The 12864-nt window shown below is 37.6% G+C and overlaps 1 protein-coding gene across 27 annotated transcripts in view; it reads left to right on the top strand.

Annotated features, from left to right (window-relative positions):
• ZBTB20 (zinc finger and BTB domain containing 20) overlaps positions 1–12864 on the top strand; it is an 822970-nt gene that overhangs the window by 671483 nt on the left and 138623 nt on the right. The window contains exon 1 of one of the 27 annotated variants that reach the window (XM_012463968.2): positions 10229–11093. The exons of the other annotated variants lie outside the window; for them this stretch is intronic. The gene's annotated coding sequence lies outside the window, so the exon portion shown is untranslated. Of the gene's footprint in view, positions 1–10228; positions 11094–12864 lie in introns of those variants that run through there. 27 annotated transcript variants of the gene reach the window in all.

The raw sequence follows: 12864 nt of genomic DNA, 5'->3' as shown, positions 1-12864 counted from the left end.
ACCTCCAGTTCCTGGGTTCAAGCGATTCTCCTGCCTCAGCTTCCCAAGTAGGTAGGATTACAGGTGCCCACCACCATGCCTGGCTAACCTTTATATTTTTAGTAGAGACGGGGTTTCACCATGTTGGCCAGGCTGGTCTCGATCTCCTGACTTCAGGTGATCTGCCTGCTTTGGCCTCCCAAAGTGCTGTTACAGGCATGAGCCACCATACCTGTCCCCTATCCTTTTCCTGAACTATACATTTGTTTTCTTGACAAATTAGATTTCAGACTTTTGTTCTGGACCGAACGTAGAAGAAACAGGTGTTACTGTTTCAGAAAAATGGTGTCAGTACAAGCTAATGATTTCAAATTATTAATAATTTAATACAGTAGTGAAATGTTAAAATATGTACCAATTAATATGCACCAAGCCTAATAGAGAACAAACACTCACCAAACTGTAGCTAAATCCTTAATCTAGAACAAACGTACCAGTCAGACCAGGTTTTATAAAAAATAAAATATCTTCTACCTATGGAAACAATTAATTATACTACAGATTTTACAACTGGACTTTGTTTTGAGTACAAGAATTTAGGTTTTTACCTAGAAACAAAACAGTCCTTTCCACTTAGTTCTATTTGAAAGGAGTGTGTGGGGCTTGGTGGAAAAGGAAAAATGAAGGAGAAAAAAACAGTCTTGAAAACATCTACAAACTCCTGGATATTTAGAGCTGAAAGAAAAAGAACCTTGTAATGTACTTTCTTGCATTTAGTCCTGTTATTGCAGTGCTGTGATGTGGCACTTAATGCTCTAGGGGACCTAGAGCAAGTGTTACAAATGCAACCAAAAGTCTCATGAAAATGAGCCTCTTAACAGTGCGTGAGCTGGTCTGCAATGGCCTCAGGAAATCCCCCCAGCTATTCACGTCCTTTTTATCCACTACATTCTCTGACTCAAAGGGAAACCTCACTTCACCTCCTTGACCAGAATTGAGCAGACATTGATTTGGCTACCTAGAGCTTTATTTATTCATTTATTAGTCTTCGTCATTTGTATTCCACTAGAACAAAAGAATATATCTTTTCTTTGCATTAATCTAAGTTAAAGGATGTGCAATTGTGTTTGTGGGATAGTGCATATTTAGGTTTATGTAATTTTATGGGTAGCTTGCTTTAATTTAAAATATTTTCTGTCAAAACAGTAGTGCATAGAGCCTCACTGTCACTATCATTGTGCAGAATGACTCTACTTGACACGTTTGCTGAATTCCTAAAATTGTTGCACGTAAAGTGCACCTTTTAAAAGACAATCATGTTTTTCTATTCACTTCTATAATTAGGTTAAGTGTCACACAGGAAAAATAAGTAGCCCAATACATTTTTTTTTAATTACGAATTACAACTTTCACCTCAGTGATAATGATGTGTTTATCTATGGACACTTTATGTGCATAAATTACCCCCCAAGAAAAGCCAATAAAAAGTGAATCTAATTAAACAGCAGATAGTTTGAAAGCAAATGCTACTTGTAAACCACTGTACTGAAGGCAGCGAGAAATTTGGAGACGTGTAAATCAGTACTTGTCCTCAGGGAGCATATATTCTAGTTAGGGATGCACAGCAGAAAAGGTGAAATTGTATACACAATTAAGGATTCAAATAGCAGTTCAATATATTCAGAAGTATTCTTTGCACAATTACATTAATGATTTATATTGACTTTGTACCACATAGTTAATTTCTTTTCCATTTTAGAGGACTTACTGAGTACCATATACTATGGCAACTATCTAAATACTAACAATGCATTATGAGCTCTTCACCTGAATTCAACTTAGGTGAAATTCAATTTTGTTTAAACAAAGTTTGGGCAGTTCAAGCAATAACACTTTGTTTTGTGGTAGACTATATGTTCCTGTTCTTTTAAATGTTGATGCGCAGTAGCTTTGTTACAAATTTTCTTCAGGAATGCTTGTTGAACTAATGGACATTTCTAAGTAGGTTTTTGATATTAAGCAATCAAGAAATAGCCTTTGAAGATATTTTCACGCCCTCAATACCAGCTTTGGATGCTATGTTTTCTTCAGTTTTATAATACTGAATTTGTTCTTACTTAGGGAATATGTTCAAAGTTGAGTTGACCAGAATGGAAACATTGTAAATTCTACAGCAGTGTCCATTTCATGTATAACTAATCATGATCAAAATAGACATCCTATAGGGACTTAAAGGAATTAACATCCTTAGTCACCACCTTAGTTGTAACCTGACAAAAGGGATTAATGTAAGTTCAGGGGAAATCTTGGAGGCATATAAAACTTAGATGTCTAAAAATATGCAAGCTACCATACCCAATATAACTGTATATATCTTTACTCTCCTGCTAAAGAGTAAATAATAACAATATCAATAACACCAACCAAATGAAATTCTTAGTTTACAAAGCATTTTGGATACATCATCCATTTTGATCTTCAGAACAATTTGTAAGATTGGTAAAGCACATATTATTCATATTTTACAAATGAAAAGTCTATGAAATTTGAAAGGACAGATGACTTGCTTAAGGACACAGAGCTCGTAAAAGGTGCAGCTGCTTTCTTGATGCACCAGTGTGACTGGCTCAGAGGAAACAGCCACCCAAACGAATCTTTGCCACACAACTCTCCTGCAAGGCCCAGAGGGGTTGCCAAAATGTTATGTGCAGACATTAGTCTTCAGAGGAAAGACTAGCCCTCAGGCCAAAAGGCATACATCACTATGACTTCATGAAAGAAGGAAAGGAGATGGTTCGCTGTCTTTTATGAGGTGTTTTTCCCACTTATGTAGAGCTGTTGGAAATACTGCAAATTTTCATTACTCAGAGATTGGATAAAATTCTGATGATTTGCCACAAAAATCATAGTTGTGTCTAATCTGGTTGCATCTCAGTTCTTTTCAACCTACTGAGTTTGGACTTGAACATGTAAAAAGATCTCAATCCTGATCAGGACTGTCCTTTCTGCCTACCAGGATTTATGTCTTTTCTATTGAAAAAATATGTGGCCATCATCAATTGTTGAGCGAGCTCTCTGAAGCTTCTTGCTTATTTGAGAATATGGTTTGGAAATGAAAGAGATCATGGGCCACTTTATTAAAACTGAGTATCACTGAAAATTGATAAAGAATTACGGTTCTGAATCCCACAAGCCATAGACTTTCACTGGCATACAGAGTTCAAAGCTGTCAGTAAATTCTGCTACCTGATAAATAGAAAGTTAGACTTTCAAATCAAGAAATGTAGCACTTGGTTCTGGAGACTAATAATGCCAGCATATCCTCCATTCAGTATCACACCTTTTAAACATCTGTAGACTTCTAGCCTTCATTTGGCTTGAATTGGACATCTGGATCTTCTTGAACTTTTTTTTAGTATTACTACCTGGGAGCCCTAGTTAATATGAAATATTAAGGCAACATCACCAACAATATGGTCCCAGGATACTTGCAATCCAAATTGATGTTTCTTCTGTAATAATAACCCTGGGGTTGTAAAGTGTTTTCATATACATGATCTTGTAAGTCCCACATTAACTTTTCACATAGAGCAATTTATTATTATTATTTATTATTATTATTTCCATTTTACAGATGAGGAAACAAATAGACTAAGAACATAATCTAAAGCCACATAGCTGGCAAACGACAGAGCGACCATGACACCTAGATTAGCAGGTTATCTCATTCAGAGTCCCACATGTTTTTTCATTAGCCTTGATGAGCCTCACAGATTTGTCCTATGACAGTTTTTCTCAGTTAGACTTTAGAATTACCTAAAGGGCTTGTTAAAATATATACACTCAGACATCCACGTCTGAGCATCTGATTCAGGAGGTCTAGAATAAAACACAAGAAGTTATGTTTCTAACAAGTTTCTAGGCAATGCTGGTGCTGCTGGCCCAAGGACCACTCCTTTAGGAGCACTATTCTGTAGAATGTGTGCAGTAACTGAATGGCAATGACACACTAAGGCAAAAGAGTCATTAGAATAAAGTATGAATAGGGGCTGGGCGCAATGGGTCATACCTGTAATTCCAGCACTTTGGAAGGTCCAGGTGGGAAGATCATTTGAAGCCAGGAGTTTGAGACCAGCCTGAGCAACACAGCAAAACCTCATCTCTACAAAAATTTCAAAATTAGCCTGGCACGGTGGCACACACCTGTGGTCCCACCCAGCTACTCAGGATGCTGAGGCGGGAGGATCCCTTGAGCCTAGGTGGTTGAGGTTGCAGTAAGCTGTGAACACCACACACACCATACCACTGCACTCCAGACTCGGTGACAGAGCAAGACCCTGTCTCAAAAAAAAAAAAAAAAAAAAAAAAAAAATTGCATAGGCTGCCACGTTTCTTTTTTCTGACCTCTGTTAAGACAGCTTAGAAAAAATGTGGAGTGAGGGGCTAGCAATGAGTTCAGGTCTTCTGGCACTCAAGAAATGGACACTGAAATCATCTCTTTGCTTCTAACTAGAACTCCTGTTGTAGATTAACTTGGAGATACAATTGCCAAACCACCAGTGAAGAGTTACTATAAGGCAGGACGTGGGCAAATGTGATTAGATGGATCTGCAGCCAACTGATCAATTAACCAACAATCATTAGATTGATTGTTTTATGTCAACTTAGAAGGAAGCTCTTAGTATCAGGAGGAAAAGACCCTCCTTGACTTATTGTAGTCAATATTTTTCTGAAGACTTGTAAGGGTTCTTGTATCACAAACTCAGTTTGAATCAGTAAGGTACTATATCTGCTAAAATAATTTTTTTAAAGAGCTAAGAAATATTTTAACTGTGTTGAAAGATTATGTCCAGATCAAGGTAGCTGATGGTCCCTGTGTTAATTTCCTGTGGCTGTTATAACAAATTACCACAAGCTTGGTGGTTTAAAACAATGCAAATGTATTCTCTTACAGTTCTGAAACCAGAAGTCTCAAATCAGTTTCACTGTACTAAAGTAAAGCTGTTAGTAGGGCTGGTTCCTTTTAGAGACTATAAAGGAGAATCTGTTTCTTTGCCTTTTCTATCTTTTAGAGGACCCTGCACTCCATGGTCCATGACCCCTTCTTCAAATAACTCCAACCTCTTGTTTCTGTCATCACATCTCCTGCTACTAACTCTGATCCTCCTGCCTCTCTCTTATGAGAACCTTTGTGATTACAGTTAGAGTCCACCTGGAATATCCAGGATAATCTCCTCATTTTAATAGCCTTAATTTAATCATGTTTGCAAGACCCCTTTGCTATGTAAGGTAACATTCAAAGGTTCTGGGGATTAGGATATGCATATCTTTTGGGGGGCCATTTTTCAGCCTACTATATATAGTTCCTTTGTGGTGTGTGTATCAGACTGCATTAGGAATATTGTACCCCTTTCTCAACCCAGAAATTAAGAGTTCCTTCACTAAAATATGTCCAAAAGAGAGTAGATCTGGAGTCAAGAGTATAAAAGCCATCTTGCAAAGTATAAATAAGAGGAGTGTGGAACCAGGGACAGACAGACTAGTTCCAGAACTAGTTTGCTTCTACCAAGTTTTTTCACCTTAAGCTTGTCAGATAAAATATCTCTGCCACTCAGCTCTTCTCTGTAAACTGAGAGAACCAGAGAATTTCCTAAATACCTTCTGCTTCTATAAAATCTGTCAGGCTGTTCCTAAATGGCATTTAAAAACCAAGTGCTTACTATCACTAATATTCAGGATAAATCTTGTCCACTTTTCTTTTGAATTCAAAATTCACTTAAATTATCAATTTAGAACGTGTTTTTCAAGTACTTCTTGCTATAAAAATAGTGGCAATACTATGAAAATAACCAAAACAAGTGCTTTTCACTAGCTCATTTTTAAATACTATACCCTCAAATATTATTTCTTGAACATCAAATTACTAATCTTAGGATAAGTATTCCCCTTTTACATGTTGGAAACTTGGCACACAGAGAGAAAAATTTGTATTTACATATTAAGAACAAAGAGAATTAAAATTTGTTGCTTCCAGCTTTTCTGGGATATCATCTACCACCATGGCAGGGGTGATACTGGACAATACATTAAATATATCAAGTAGAATGGAAAGACCTTGTCCTGGAAGAGCTCAGTCTAAAGGAATGAGTAACAAACCAGAGGACAGTCACTGAAAGACTGCTATCATTATTACAGGGGTCAAAAAGATGGGAAAGGGCTGTTTTATATATTTATGTGGCTTGTTCTCAGATGAGAGCATGGGACTTTACCACTGATTCTCAAAAGGAAATATGGACTAGTTTGATACAAATCTCTCTATAGCATGAGGGTCGTCGTAGGAATACTGATTTTAAATGCTATTTTACAGAGGGCCACAAAAAATAATTTGGAGAAAGTTTATAAGAAGGAAGACTTTGAGAGCCGAACCAGAAAAGGTGCTTGAAAGTAAATCAAATTATGACATACATTGAATTATGACATTTATTATTATGTGCAGAATATGCATGGAATTTTGAACTCAAAGCTGAAGAAGCAAAGATCTGGAAACCCTCATGCATAGTAAATAAATTAACCCTTTATTCTCTTATTTTCTGTACTTCCTATATTTGATGACTTATTCATACAGGTGTACACTAAAAAGGCCTAATAAACTATGCTCTACCATGGGTGCATTTACCTATTCGTGCACATGAGTTAAACATAGTCACCTGGGAGTGTTTCTTTAGTATCATGTAGACACAGTATTTCAAAGGCCAAGAATTCTTTGGAAAAAGGAGAAGAGGTTGTATCTGTTTATGACTGTCAAACTTTCCTAAGCTTAATAAATTAAGGTCTGTTGTCTTTTTCTTCTATAATTTGAAGATTATTCTGGTAACTTGTTTAGAGATTTAAAAAAAAAAAAAAAACACCTGCCAAATAAGTCAGTGCTAATGACAGGGTTAATAATTCATTGAAAACCCCTAAGTTCAGTATATGCTCTACCACTCAGGACTTAGTCTCATTTTCTACTCCAAAATATCAGAGTTTTCATTGGTTTTTTTTTTTAATCCTGGAAACTATATAGTATAAGAAAATCAGGTTATCATGAGCAGGTCATCAGCTCTGGAAATATCTGCCCATGAGAAAAAAAAATGTGATTGGAATTCTGTCACCAAGGAAATGGTTTAAAAATCTGTTTATTTCATTGCCAAACAAAAAGCTTCAACTAGTTATCTTTATTTTGCAATGACTTTAATTCTTTTACTCATTCATTTATTACAGGGCTACTATACACTGATCATTTAGGAAAAAAAAGCACCTGAATGATTATGCAAACCTTAAATATAACTATATGTTTATGTGTGTTCATATGCTTTTTTAAAGAGCACATTTGTGACAGGAAGTAAAGAATGGCATAGTCGGGGGAAAATTAAAGAGACACGATGTAATTATCCGAACTGGAATTAAGCCAATTAATAACCCTTGTGCTAACACTACCCTCAAAGTGCTGAAAATGCCGTCAGATATTTAAATGCCCTGGGTGGTCATGGTCAGCAATCTTCCCTGCATCCATTTGCAACACTGTGCAGGGACATGGCTCACCCTGGTTTCTGACAAAGGACTACACCTGAAGTGAGCTACAGAAGTACAGATTCTATCATTCAAAAACAAGATTCTCTCAAGTGATTGTGCACAGATTTTTACTTATCTCCAATGAAATAAAAAATTCTAGTGTCTTTTTCATTTGCTCATTAATTCAATACATATTGACTGAATACCTACTGTGTGCCAGTATAGTACAATGCTGAGAATGCAGGCTTTAAAGTCAGATTGCCTGGATTTAATTCCCAGCTCCTCACTTACTAGGTGTGTGATCTTGAGCAAGTTATATAATCTTTCTATACCTCAGTTTTCTTTTCTATGAAATAGGGATATTGGTAGTACCTCATTCATAGGGTTCTTGTGATGCTAAAGTATGATTTTAAAATATAAAGCGCTTAGCAGAGTGCTTAGGACAAACCAATTACTCAGTAATATGTTTGCCATCATTATTATTAAAAGCCAGGAAATATAGTAAAATTTGGGAATAAAGAAATAATACAACCTCAAATGACCTAACATCCTTAAAGTTTAGATTTTAGGAATTTAATTCTAAACTTTATAATCTCTACTGCCAATCCTGTCTAGTAGAGGTCTGTCTGTATATTAGATCCTTGCTTTACTATATGTTTTCATGTCTTGAACCTGCATGCTTTGAATATAACACATTCAGCACAACCATAATATACAGTTTTGTTTACACCCTCAAGATATGCCTTCCTCCATAATAACTACCATGTAATGACTAGCTGTGTACTTTATATATGTTTGCTCATGTCATCCTTAAGACAACCCTATGGGACCAATATCATCACCTTTTACAGAAAGGAAAACTGAGGCTCTCAGAGTGGCTGTGACTTTGGCAGTGTTATATATAAATATGTGTTTGCTCCAAAGCTCTTGTTCTTTTTACTCAGTTCACTAACACACATTTACTAAGCATTCCACTGCTTTCTTCTGGGCTCTTGCCGATCACGTACTTTGGGGCTTGCCAAAGGATCTGCCATTGTCAAAATCACTGATTCCTTCCCCCTTTCCAAATTGATTGACTGTAGATCATGTGTTTTAGGCATGGCATAGCAGCCATTGTTAAAGAGGTTGGAGTGCAAATAAACTAAATTACTCTGGCTATGACTTCTCTCAGATTATTTGTCTTTGAGTGGGCTCCCAGGTGCCTGACTTTTCTTTCAGTTTTCGTCTTTCTCCCTAAGTAGCAACGTTGTTGCTGAAGCATGACTGAGAGATAGTTTTCGCTTTCATACACACTCTGATTTTTGTTTTAAGGCAAGAAACTTAATCTCTCCGGTAACATCTGATGGCACTGTTCTCTTCATAAGCACCTCTTTCGCCATTTAAAAAATAGACCCTCAACTACCCATTATCAAAAGGGAATCCTTACTGAATATGATCATAGTGTCCCCAAAAAGATACCATCACATTTGTGGACAGAAAATATAGTTTCCCCTTTCTATTTTAGTAGCTCATTTTCAATTGAAATATATTGGAAAAGTTGCATATGCCTAATCATTCAGGTAGAAAATCTTATCAGTGCCTTAAAACTACATTGTATGCTAAAAGACTCAATCTCTTTTACCCACAATGTGCCTATATTTTAGAAATGAGGTGTATGAGACAAACCACATCTTCTCACATGGTGATATATAGCAGATGATGTTCATAGAGCGAATTGTAAACTCAGGGTGAGGTCTTTGTAGATCAATCCACTAGCCTTCATTAGCTTGAAAATGTGACACAAGTTATATCTTGCTGAGATGAAGTCTCTACAATGTTATATTTTTCTGCTTTTCTCCAATAATTTATTAAAGACTTAAATCCCTTATTTCTAGCATTCAAAATGGACTCCCTCTCTCACTCTCTCTCTCTATATATGCATGTATATACATACACACACATATATATAAAGTAGAAATATATTTATATATGTAATTATATTTCCATTTGGCTATTTAAACATTTGGAAAAATTAGAGGTTTGTGCACTAACTGTATAGGTGGAGGAATCTTCTTATTTGGGAGGCAAGGGTGATTTTCATACCTGTTGGGCCAGATCTTCAAAGAATATTCTAGGTTAGCTGGTGCGATGGAAAGAGCACTGGCCTGGTGGGCTGCCAGAATTCTGGTTTCTAGTGTCGACTCTGGACCTCAGTTTCCTCATCTGCTAAACTGGGAGTTGGAGAGATTGATCTCTGGGGCTTTTTCTAGCCCTGTATTCTCTGGGTCTGCAAATCGCCTTCAGTGTCTGCCGTAGTCTGCCTTGCCAGCTCTGTTTGTCACAAAGATTAATCCATTTTAACTGTACCTTTGAGTGCACCCGGGAGAGAAGGGTGGATGGATTGTTTTGCACCTTATATTGCATCAGAACTTTTGCCTTTTTAGATGAGATCGTGCCGTGCCTAAAATCTGTCTGCCTATCTGCCCACTGACTTTGTCTGTGCTGATCTCTTGCCACAGTGCCTCTTCTTCCAGCATCCATCTCCCTCCAGGATCTAGATTCGGCATCCGACTGTACCTGTCTTGTTCTCTGCAGCATCTGTCTGCTACACTCCTAGACCATCGTTAATAAACTTTCACACATTACACGAAAACCCCTAATATGTTGGCACCAGCACATAAATATCTATGGCTCATAAAACTAGGGGAGAAAACTTCATTTTTTAAAGACCTCTATCTAGTGCCATTTGTATTTGCACTTTTTGTTTAGTTGTAAGTTTTAATAGTTCCCCCTTTGAGGATTTGTCAGTACGAGCAGTATTGCTTATCAGAACACACCAACAGTCTTTTTGTAATATTCGCTTTTCCCCTTTGGTTCAGCCGAGCCTGCTGACAGATCATTCAAATTCAATTGTTTTATGTCTAAGCCGAACAGCTAATTAAAGTAGGGATGATTAACCTGACTGGCAGTGCCGCTCTCCCTCTCGCGCTCTCTCTCCCTCTCCTTTTCTCTCTCTCTCCCTCCTGTTCCAATCAGTCTTTTTCTCACACACTCTCTCTCTCCGTCTCTCCTCTCTCTCCCTCTCTCTCTCCTTCTCTCTCTCTCTCTCTTTCCCCTCTCTCTTCCTCTCTCTCAGTCTCTCTCTCCCTCCCTCGGTTGGTGTCTCTCTCTCTCTCTCTCTCTCTCTCTCTCTGTCTCTTGCTCTACTGTTTTTTTTTTCCCTCTCTCTCTCTCCTAAACGTGGTCTGCTTGCTGATGGCAGAATGGCACTCGGAGATTTGTGCATTGTGTCTGGTTTCCTACGGGCAGGCTGACCCAGTGCCTCCAGGGACTTATCAATAGACCACTCAGAAGAGACACAGACAGGAGAGAGGAGGAGGGGTGGGGGGAGAGAGAGAGAATCAATATCAAGAATAGAAGGAGCTCCGAAGCCATTTTTTTTTTAAAGAAGTATCGGGACTTGGGAGAGGGTGACAAAGAAGGTTTTTCAAAGAGGCAGTGGAGGAGGTTCTAATAAATTTGGAAGGAAACAGTTCCCTGTCTTGGGAAAAGGAGAACTCCTGACTGATTAGCATTCACACCAGGTATGAGATGTTCGCTACCCCTTATCACTGTGTCGCAACCGAGATGGAAAAGCATTTTTTTTTAGGAGACCGAGGGAGCATGTATTTTGCTGTGTTTGTTGTTGGGGGGTAAGAGGGGCGGCGTGAGAAGCTGTGGGCATTTGTGTATGAGAACAGAAAGAATGGAAGCAGTACAACGGGGGGTGGGAAAGAGTATGGAGTATGTTACTGTCTTCCCTGTCTTTGTGCACCCCTGGGGGGTTACCCAAGTTCATTTCTAGCAGGTGGATTTAGATGGGAGTTACTTAACGCTTGACCGCCAGTTTTGAAAAAAAAAAGAAAAAGAAAAAAACGCTGCTTCCTATGTCTATTAAAGGAAGCTCCAATTTCTCTCTCTCTCTTTCTCTCTCTGTCTCTCTCTCTCCCTTCTCTTTTCCTCTCTCTTCCTCTCTCTCTTCCTCTCTCTCTGCCCCCCCCATCCCTCTTCCCCTCTCTCCCTCTCCCTCTCTCTTCTTTTTTTCCTCTTCTAACCAGACAGCGGGAGGGTTTCTGGCTCCCAGCCAGCCCAAAAGCCTCTAAGTGTTTTGCACTTGTTTCAGGGAGTAGCTGCCCGGGGATTTTTCAGCATTTTCACTAGAGAACAAAGAGTTCTTTACAAAGGGATGGGGGGGGGGGAGGAGTGAGCTTAATGTCTGATATATGTTTTTCTATTTTTATTAGTTTTTTGCCTAAAAAGAAAGAGACAGGAACAGAACATTCACTCCATAAAGACACAAAGACATTCAAAAGAAATCCAGTTATCTTTTCTCCCCATCATCCCTATATATATATGTACATGAAAAAATTAAAAAGACTAATTAAGTTGCATATGTTGCTCTTTTCTCCTCTTTTAATCTTTCCAAATCCAACTGTTCTTATGCTCACTTTATGCTATTTTTTTTTCTACTCACAATAAAAGTTGTTCAGGATGCATCTTCTCTTATCACCTCTTTACCCTTTCGGGGTCGCCAAAATCTTGTGGAAGAAAGAACAAAAGTCCATCAAATAATCAATTTGGTGACTATATCATCTACTTTTGCCACTTGGGTAAAAAGTTAATTATGGAATTTGGGTTCCCAAAATACCAGTAGGGTACATCAGTTCATTCGATCTCACAAGTTTTTGCATGCATCTGTTTAAAAGGTACCACTTGTGTCACTTGTCAGTTATTAAGAAAAGGTAGTAAGGGAGCAGATATTTGTATTTTATTTTTGTTTCTAATTACGTAAATGACAAAACCCCCAGAGAGATTACTTGCCCCAACTATGATACACTAGTTCAAGCAAATATAGTCTAGATGGAGATTTTGTCAACGATTCTGATTGCCACGTAGCTTTGTGTTCTCCATTTGAATTTTTGCCTATGCATGTATATTTTTACCATGAATTTGTGTTGTAGCAAACATTCCAGAATGCTTATCATTTTCAAATTAATGCTCCAACAAAAGAAAAAAGAAATCAGATGTGAGCTGTATGTGCAAAATGTAGTAAACAATTTTATCTTTTATATATGCCGTACATTTATATCTTTATGCTAATATCCTGGGATTATAAACCTAAGATAATGTTTTCCTTCTAAAAGTTCTCCTCTTAATGCATTTATATGTTGATTGTCACTTAGAAATCTTTTTAAGGTACATAATAGACACAAAACTAAACAAGGGGAGCAATTCTCAAGCTCTACAAAAATCCTTAAATATATATTATGTATAGTTCCTAACTACACATAACTGTTTTGCTAAGTGGAAAACAGC

Source organism: Aotus nancymaae, unplaced genomic scaffold (genome assembly GCF_030222135.1).
Source record: "Aotus nancymaae isolate 86718 unplaced genomic scaffold, 86718_ANA_hifiasm-v0.15.2.pri h1tg000011l, whole genome shotgun sequence".
NCBI lineage: Eukaryota > Metazoa > Chordata > Mammalia > Primates > Aotidae > Aotus > Aotus nancymaae.
The sequence above is the reverse complement of the archived record's forward strand: the minus strand, read 5'-3'. Positions and strand labels throughout refer to the sequence as shown.